Source organism: Lathyrus oleraceus, chromosome 2, assembly GCF_024323335.1.
Source record: "Lathyrus oleraceus cultivar Zhongwan6 chromosome 2, CAAS_Psat_ZW6_1.0, whole genome shotgun sequence".
In the NCBI taxonomy this organism is placed as follows: Eukaryota; Viridiplantae; Streptophyta; class Magnoliopsida; order Fabales; family Fabaceae; genus Lathyrus; species Lathyrus oleraceus.
The window spans coordinates 346,217,133-346,227,160 of record NC_066580.1 but is presented as its reverse complement, the minus strand read 5'-3'; positions in this window follow the sequence as shown (position 1 = coordinate 346,227,160).

Below are 10,028 nucleotides of genomic sequence, written 5' to 3'. Positions count from 1 at the left end.
ACTAAGCTGAGATTGAGTTCTGCATATCATCCGCAGACTGATGGTCAGACTGAGAGGACGATTCAGTCGCTGGAGGATCTTTTGAGGGCTTGTGTTTTGGAAAAGGGAGGTGCTTGGGATTGCTATTTACCTTTGATTGAGTTTACCTACAACAATAGTTTTCATTCGAGCATTGGTATGGCACCGTTTGAAGCTTTGTATGGTAGGAGATGTCGGACACCTTTATGTTGGTATGAGTCCGGTGAGAGTGCTATGGTTGGACCGGAGATTGTTCAACAAACTACGGAAAAGATTAAGATGATTCAGGAGAAGATGAGGATTGCTCAGAGTCGTCAGAAGAGTTATCACGACAAGAGGAGGAAGTCACTTGAGTTTCAAGAGGGAGATCATGTGTTTCTTCGTGTTACTCCGATAACTGGGGTTGGTCGAGCTTTGAAGTCGAAGAAGTTGACACCTCGATTTATTGGTCCTTATCAGATTTTGGAGAGGATAGGGGAGGTAGCCTATCGTATTGCTTTACCGCCATCACTTGCGAATTTGCATGAGGTTTTTCATGTGTCTCAGTTGAGGAGGTACATTCCTGATCCGTCGCATGTGGTCCAAGTAGATGATGTACAGGTGAGAGATAACCTGACTGTTGAAACATCACCTATGAGGATCGAGGATCGAGAGTTGAAGCAGTTGCGGGGTAAAGAGATTGCTTTGGTAAAGGTAGCTTGGGGAGGACCAGCAGGTGGCAATGTGACTTGGGAACTTGAGAGTCAGATGAAGGAGTCTTATCCAGAGTTATTCGCTTGAGGTATGTTTTCGAGGACGAAAACTCTTTTAGTGGGGGAGAGTTGTAACACCCCGATAAAATATGATAATTATTTAAATTAAGTTAATAGTATATTTATTAATTTAATTAAATAATTAGATTATTATTGGAATATTATTTGGAATTATTATTATTGGAATAATAAGTTGGAATATATATAAAGAGTTCCATTTGGTAAAAAGGGTTTTTCACGTGAAAACCAGAGAAGCGACAGAAAGTGAGAAAAGGGCAAAGAGGAAGAGCAAGAGAACAAGGGTTGAAGAAGGGAAAAGCTTGAAGCTAAAGGATTTGCCGGATTAACTCAGGTAAGGGGGGTTTATCGTCGTTTAATGGGTATTATGGGTTAACATGTAATGGGTAGTAATAAGCCATTGAATTGACCCTAATTGGGATGAGGAATGCTGTAAATGATGATGAATAAGTTATGTTAAAACTGTAATTGAATCTATATGTGGGTGAATCGTAAATTTCTGGACGTGTAGCTTTTTACGGAATTGAAATCGGAGGTCCGGAAGTCCTCCGACGGTGAAAAATGCGGGGGATTCTGCATTCTGTTCGTGTTAGCGCAGGAACAACTTTCTGTCTTGCGTTAACCGGTTAACCCAGGGCGTTAACCGGTTAACACTGTTATGAATTATGAGAAATTGCTATCTGTTTTGCGTTAACCGGTTAACCCAGGGCGTTAACCGGTTAACACTGTTAAAATATGCCAGGAAGCGTGTTCTGTGTTGCGTTAACCGGTTAACCCAGGGCGTTAACCGGTTAACACTGTTTGGAAAGTGGAAAATTGATATTCAAATATTGTGTACATATTTGACGTTTGGCCTATATTGGTATATGATATAGTAGGGATCATTTCCCGTTGTTTTGAGCAGTAGGGGTATTAGTAGAGTGTGCTAATACTGTGATTATTATTTGGCATGATATGAATATGATTCTGTGATAAATATGCTGATGATGTATGATGGTATGCATAATACTGTGAATGTATCTGTTATGTATGCAATTGTGAATGGACTGTTTATGGCTTAGAGTGTGAGCATATGTCCATTGTGGATTGTTGTTGATGTTGCATGCTAGGTGATTTAGCGTGCATAGTATGGCCTTTATGGTGGTAGCTAATTCCCATGGTGAGGAATTAGTGAGTGAGTTATTGTGGATTGTTGTTGATGTTTGCATGCTAGGTGATTTAGCGTGCATAGCATAGCCCTTGGGGTGGTAGCTAATTCCCATGGTGAGGAATTAGTGAGTGAGTCACTAGGACTCAAATGAGTGGGACTAGTGAGCTTGGTAGCCGTATCTGGGTTTGATCGGTGAGGTTGAACTATGTGTTCACGAATAGTCGGTACCGCATGCATGGAGTCTCATTGCATAATATATGTATGGCGTATAATATGAATGGATGTATTCCAATATTATACGTGTGTTTTGTGTTGGGTTGAGTATGATTATGATTTGAGTTGATGTTGTCGTTGCTGAATGTGTAATCTGATTTGGGTGATGAAATGTGTTAATTTACTTAGCATTACATGATATTTTATAATGCTTATTATATCGATTGAGGAACTCACCCTTACAACTATGTTTCAGGTAACGAGCAGTGATTGAGTAGAAGCTAGTGCTTGGAGTCTAGTGTAGTTCCTTAGTGGGTCATGCTCTGGTAGATGTAACATCGGGACGGGATGTTTACTTTGTTTTCATTTTGGTTGTTGAACAACTTTACATGTAATGTGTTACATGGTTTGCATGTTGTTAGATTCCTATCCGCTGCGTATTGTGCAATATTTTATTTTGATTAATAATGAGCATGACAAACTATTTTGGTGAATGGTGTGAAGTGTCAAGTGTGACACCCTTAATTGCATATCTACTCTGATTTATATTTTGTTGAATTAATTAATTATTGGGGTATTTTAGAAGGGTGTTACAAACTAGGCCTCATGCCTTTAGAATGCTAAATCTTAAAAGTTGACTTCAAAGGACCCCTAATCTAAACTCATTCTTTGTCCATTCCTCTTATTGCATTGTGAACTTTTTGATGTTTGTTCTTGTAGGATAGGGATTCCAAACTTGAGATAGTAAGGAGGACCATTGTCCTGAATAGCCAAGTTAAGATAGACAAGCCAAATGGAGATCTTAGGAGGTCGAATATAATATTTGTTTGATTTCTTAAGTGATTGCTAAGTCCAAAGGAAAGGAACATCTTGAATCATATTTATGATCTCAAGAGAAGGAACTCTAAGGGTTTTATCTCTTCTCTTATCTTTGAATGTTTAAGACTAGCCTTTCTCTTCTTCTCTCCACTCTAACCCAAGCCAAACTCATTTTGTGCAAACATTGATATTGTTTTCAAATTAGAAACCTAGGCCTTATGCCTTTGATTTTTTAAACTCTTTTCACTAATACTTATTTTGAATGAATCTTAAGTCAACTTTGACCTCATTTTGTGAATACTTCTAATTTGTAAATACAACTCACTTCAAGTTGTTTTTGTGGTTCCAATGGCCACCTTTGTTAAAACTTTTTCATAAACATTAGTCATTAGGTTTGAGTTATCATAGTGGTTGATGTAAACCTCACCTTATCCTTAGTGATTGGACTATAAGTCTTCCATACTTATTATAGGGTGGATCCCTCACTAGTATGTTGAAGCTCTCCTCACATGGTGGATTGTTGGTTTAGGTTGAGTTTTCTCCCTTTGATAACAAAAGACCTTAAGGCTTTTTACCAAATCAATTCACTAATCTTTGGAGATTTTTACCCCGAACTACGAGGTTTTGATCCTACCTTTGTGATGGTACGTAGGCAATGGGTTTATCCATTCAAACAACAAATTTTTAAATATGTATATTCTCTTCTCATCTCCTCAATCTTGTTTATAAATGTTTTCACAAATACCAACCTACAATACACACATGCAAAAAGGGCTCCCTTAGGGTACTAAGGATGTTTTGGGGGCTTAAAACCTTCCCATCTCATAACCAACCCCCTTACCCAGATCTTTGAAATTTTTATTAGTTTTTGATTTGATAAAACTTCTTACTTGGATTTTGTTCGCTTTTTAGCCTTTCCTTTGGACAAATAAAAGTGAGGTGGCGACTCGAATTGTATGCTTACTTTTGATTTAGTCAACAAATCTAAAGGTAACGAATACCCCGCTACAATATGGTGGAAATTGTAGGAGATAGGGTCTAGAGAGACCTAGTTTTGATCAGATGAATTCATCTGGCCAACCACCATCAACCGATTTGCTAACTTCCAATTCTCTTGACTTTCTTGGCTCATGGTGGATCATATATGTATTAGATGATGAAATTTGAAGTGTCCCTTGAGAAGTTTGATCAATTGGTGAGATAGCTTGTTGGAGAAGTTACTCAAGATACCCAGTCAAACTTGGGTTTCCAAGGAAAATCACCCTCAAACTCTTGAATAAAACGGGATCAATATAACATGTAGAGAACATTGGGACTCATATATGATGTTCATAACCATTCTTGAAACAATTCTTGGTTGTGCTTTTTGTTCATGAGGGTCTTAAACCCTAGATGTGATCAATGAATCAAGGAGATCATGCCCCTACCTACAAAAGCGTTATATAGATACAAAGACATATTTTTGGTATTTTGGTTAGTGAAATGATAATATACAAGTATGATATAATCACAAAGTGCTTGGTGATCTCTCCCAAAACAAACCCAATGAAAGAGGGGTAAGGAGGATGCCAAGGTATGATCCCAATGCTAATGCTTTTGATGAAATGCATGACGGATCTTAGGGTCAAAATTGGGGTCTTACACATGGGTCTCCATTTCTTTGGTAGGCTTCTTACCATCTTTTTAACATGATCTGCAGTAGTGTAGCCTTTGTCCAGAACCTTGAGTCCTGCAATTAAAGTTTGAAATCTAGAAAACATTACCTCTATAGCTTCATCATCCTCCATCTTGAAAGCTTCATATTTCTGAATTAGAGCTAGAGCCTTTGTTTCTTTGACTTGTGAATTTCCTTCACGAGTCATCCTCAGGGAGTTAAGTATTTCTTTGGCAGTTTCCCTGTTGGTGATTTTTTCATATTCATTGTAGGAAATGGCATTCAGCAGTATTGTTCTAGCTTTGTGATGGTTCTTGAAGTCACGCTTCTGATCATCTGTCATCTTGTTTCTGGAAATAGCAATACCAGCATCAGATACAAGTGGTATGTAGCCAATAGTAACTATGTCCCATAGATCAACGTCATAACCCAGAAAGAAACTTTCGATTCTATCTTTCCAGTAATCAAATTTTTCTCCATCAAAGATTGGCGGTTTAACATTGTAACTATCTCTTTCATTGGTGTTGGCCATAGTGTTTTTCTCACGCTAGATCTCTCTACAATGTTAAGTGTTTAATTAGAAAATCAATAACAAAGTTGGAGCTCTGATACCAATTGAAGGTAGAGAAAAACAAGAAAGGGGGGTTTGAATTGTTTTAAAGATAATAAAAACTTTTTGGAAATTAGACACACACAGAAACAAATAATATCAACACTAAATTTTTGTACTAGTTCTCTTGAAATTCAAAGCTACTCCAGTCCACTCGGCCAAGGTGATTTCGCCTTTAATAAGGACTTAATCCACTAATCTTGAAAGATTACAAAAAGGTTTGTCTAAGAGGATAAAGATCTCTTAGCCCTCTCAAGTTTACAGGCTTCACAAGTCACTTGAGAAGTAATAAAAAAATAAAGAGAATTACAGTAATGCTTAGTGCTTCTAGGTAAGCATAAATTACACAGGGTAAGAGCAAAAAGAAATGTTCACACTTTTAGAGCAATAGCTCGTGTGAGAGAGAGAATGAATAATAGATATTAAAGTAGTGTTGTATTCTCGTGTGTTTCTGTTGTCTTCTTAGTGAAGTGTTAAATCCTTTATATAGGAGTGATGAGAAGACCGTTGAGTGACATAATCTTTGGCAATGATGGATGATTAAAGTCATTAATCATTGTGTTCTTTCCAAAGCAGTTTTGAGGCGCTATAACTTTCTTCCTGAATTAGATTCTTTCAATAAGTGGAAGTCTTCATAGCTAAGTCTTTGGAAATATGATTTAGAATCATAAGGTTCAAATATCAGAGTCTCTATTCTGCAAGTGTACCCTTCAGATAGTTGTTGTAGTTGACTGTCTTCAGAGGTTCTTCCAATTGATTACATAAGAGTGTAAAAGCTTCAGATCCTAGAGTGCGTTCTTCTGCTTTAGAGTGTCTGATCTCTTTGTTTGTTTTGTAGGCTTCCTTGATTAGAGTCAGGGCTTCTATTGAGTATCTTCTAAGTGATTATTCTGAACTAGTATATGTATCTGATGAATGTCTATCTGACTTCTTTGATTAGAGTCCTGCACACTTAGATAAATTTTGTTAAGGTACCATTTTTGTTTCATCCTTAGTTATCATCAAAATCTTAGAGATAAATTGTAGATACTAGATTTGTTCTTATAACTTGCACTGTACAAACCCATGTACCACCTCTAGGAAGCTCTAATTAAACTGTCTTGGAAATAGTGAATCAACAACTGATCATTATCAGTCTTAGTAGACATTTTCCTGGCATACATAACAAGATGGCTTAACGGGAAAGTATTCCCTTTGTACTTTTAAAAGTCTGGGACCTTGAAATTCACCGGAATCTTGACATTAGGGACTAAGCAGAGTTCAACAGCACTCTTCCCAAACAAATCTTTCCCTCTCAGAGTCTTCAACTCTCTGCGAAGCTCAAGGAATTCATCTTTCATTTCATCCATCTTTTCATAGACATTTGGACCTTCAGACGGCTCAAAATGGTAGATGGTGTCCTCAACACGAGGAAGAGTGTGAACAACAGGAGGTGACACTGGCATGACCAAGCTAGATGTCGGCAGAGAATAAATGTGGGTGTATACCCTTCTGGCATAAAATTTGGTGGCTTTACCCAAGGGAATCGAGCAGACATAGCAAGAATGGATTAACTGGAAAAGACAAATGGAACGATTGAAGAACCAATCTTAGAAATGACGGTCCTCTGAGGAGGAGGGGTTGCAGGAGATGGTGATGACTGATTCTGGGCAGCAATGACAACATCCATTAATGTCGTAAGTCTGGTGATCTCATCCTTCAACACTCTGTTATCTTGCTCTAAGTGATCCATTCTCTTTGGTTGATTAGCGCGAGTATTATGTCGGTGAGTCATCTTAGCTGATGTACAGAAAAAGAATTGATAAGACATTTGGCGAAAGAAACTTGTTATGCAAATGATGCATGAAATGAAATGTTTTGATTGTTTTTAATTTCAATGAAAATATGAAGTCCTATTTGAAAATATATATTCAAATAATAACAATAATAACAATTTGATTAATCATAAAATCTCTTTTTATTCACAAAAGTTTGGAAGCATTACACTGAGTACAATTTCAGAAACCAAAATACAAATACAAGAGAAAAGGGAACTATCATCCTAAGGATCCCTAGCAACTGCGTCAAATGATCTGGCTATGGGTGCATACTTCCTTCAGATGATCAAAAATCTTTTTCCAAGCACCGGAAGGTTGAGGCATGCTAGAGGATGATAAAGCATCTGTGTCCCTCTGTCTCTTGACTACACGGTCTTAAAGAATATCAATAAGTGCATCTTTTTCCTTAGACTCAAGTTGCAACTCTTCATGCTTTCGACTCAAAGCATGGAACCGCTCTTCCCACATCTCTCTCTCTCTCTCTCTCTTGCTTCATCTTGGCAAGTGCGTCTTCCAACTCCTCTAATCTTGGTTAGGGAGAGTTGATGGCTCAGCCATAAACACAGACATAGGTATTTCACAAGCGTACGACATCTTCAGCTCCAAATCTCTCTTTTTTACTCAAATAGTGTAAGCTTCCAAAGCTACACAATTGCATGGACCAAGCTCAGATCTTCCTTTCCTATGCATGTTATGCCAAGCATTTAGCATCCTTTTCTTCAAAAGTTGGGGATCTTTACCCTTCTGATAAAATAGACCTTCTAACTGAGTGTTATTAGGTTTATCTCTCAAGGGGAGCCCAAGTTGACGACGGGCCAATGCAGGGTTGTAGTTGATTCCTCCTTGTGTACCAATAAAGGGGTACATTTTAGAATTCACCACAACTATAAATAATGTCCAAACCACCCAATGCAGAATCATACCATACAATATCACCATTAGTGAGAGATATAAGTCTCTGAGAATACCGTAGACATTGTCGGTTCTCCATGAAAGCAGGTGTCTGAGGCAAGTGAGAAATTAACCACTTGTACAGAAGAGGAACACTGTCATACCCCAAAATTCACCCTACCCTCATACAACTTGCTTTCAATCCATCACCCTACTCCCATACAACCTTCATCTGATCCATGTCCCTTTTACCCCTACATACATTCATCACGTCATCACCATACTTGCACTAACACCCAAAACCAAAGGCATGTTGCACGGGCTCAAGGCATGGCGTTCATACCTGAGAAAACACCTCCAAAACAGCAAAAATTCATTTTTTGGACAGTGTAATCGATTACACCAACCATGGTAATCGTTTAACTGGCTAAAAATCAGGCTCCCAGCCATTTTTGGTGCTTGTAATCGATTACACCAACCTTGGTAATCGATTACTGGGAAAAAATCAGGTTTCCAGGCCATTTTTAGTGCTTGTAATCGATTACACCAATCAGGGTAATCGATTACACCTGCGAGGATAGCAACAATAACTTTGTTTTTTACATAGAGTGCATTTTGGTTTACACCCTTTTCCACTTACTTTCCCTATAAATAGAGGTACTATTTCCCCTCATTTTTCATGCTTCCTAGTCCCCAAAAGTTATGTCCAAGTACCATTCACACTCCTCTCCAAACCTAGGTCAAAAAAAAAATTCTCTCCCAAAAAGTCACCCCACAAACTTTTTTGTCCTCTTTCACATTTTTTCCAAAACTTCTCACTCTCTAACACTCACAAATAAACCCTTTCACTAAGCTTCTATCCTAAATACTTTCATCCCAAACCCCTTTGCTTCACATTCAAGCTCAACACTCTTTCAACCTAGTTTTTTAACATCTTTGGGTAATGTTTTTAGCTTAAACTTTGTTAGCTTTTTGGTTCTGTTTTGTGTTGAAAAATGGTTGTTTGTTCTTGGTTGATCTTTTGAGAGAGTTTAGATTCAAGCTTGCAAAAAATGGTTAACTTTGGTTTACACACTTTTTTTTAGTTTTCTTGCTCTTACAACCTTTTTACTCACATTTTCTAGTCTTGCTTTATTTTTGTTATCATTTTCTCTTATCGTGGACTTGTTGTTGTATTTGTTTGGTTGATGAGGTCTATTAGATCATGACCATGGTTGTTTAGAGTTGATTAAATTCTCAATGTTTCAAACCTATTAATGGTTGATCAATAGATCATTCATGATACTTTGAGGCATTGATAGATTGCCTTTATTTCAACCATATTCGAGTCATTTGATGCATAGATGAAACCATGTTTTTACATTTACTTGATAATCCATTTTATTATTATTACTAACTACTAACTACTAACTCCTAACATTTATATTATTGCACTTTAATTCCTTGCAATGTATTTTATTATTCATTTTATTTCATTTACTTTATGTTTATGTTCATTAACTACTAACTTCTAACATTTATATTATTGCACTTTTGTTTCTTGCAATTTATTTAATTGTTCACTTTATTTCAAGTGTTTTATGTTTATGTTTATTGTTATCTAACTATATCATTTACATTAAGCTAATTTATTTACTACCTTATTATCTTGCTAAATAAAAAAGAGTAAAAATAAAAGGAAGAGAACAAATCATATTCTTTTTTAAAAAAATATTGATAAATGGACTTAGGGTTGCATAACTTTATTTGTTACAAATCTATTGTTAGTTGATTTTTTAATCATCTTCAATACTTTGCATCAATGATAAGGTATTCCTTAATGTGTCATATTTTGAGTCTTTTTGACCTATGAAAAATAATCCTAAAAAATGTTCATTTTGTACATATTACTAACCACTCATTTTACTTCACTAACTTTGTTCATCATTAACCTTTGTTATTGTGATTTTGTTACCATTAACTTATGGTTTATTTTGTGTCATTTATATTCACTAACCATTATTATTGTAATATTGTCATTCTTTATCTTGTGATTTACTTTTATGTCATTACCTTGTAATTTACATTCAAGTACTCATTATCATCA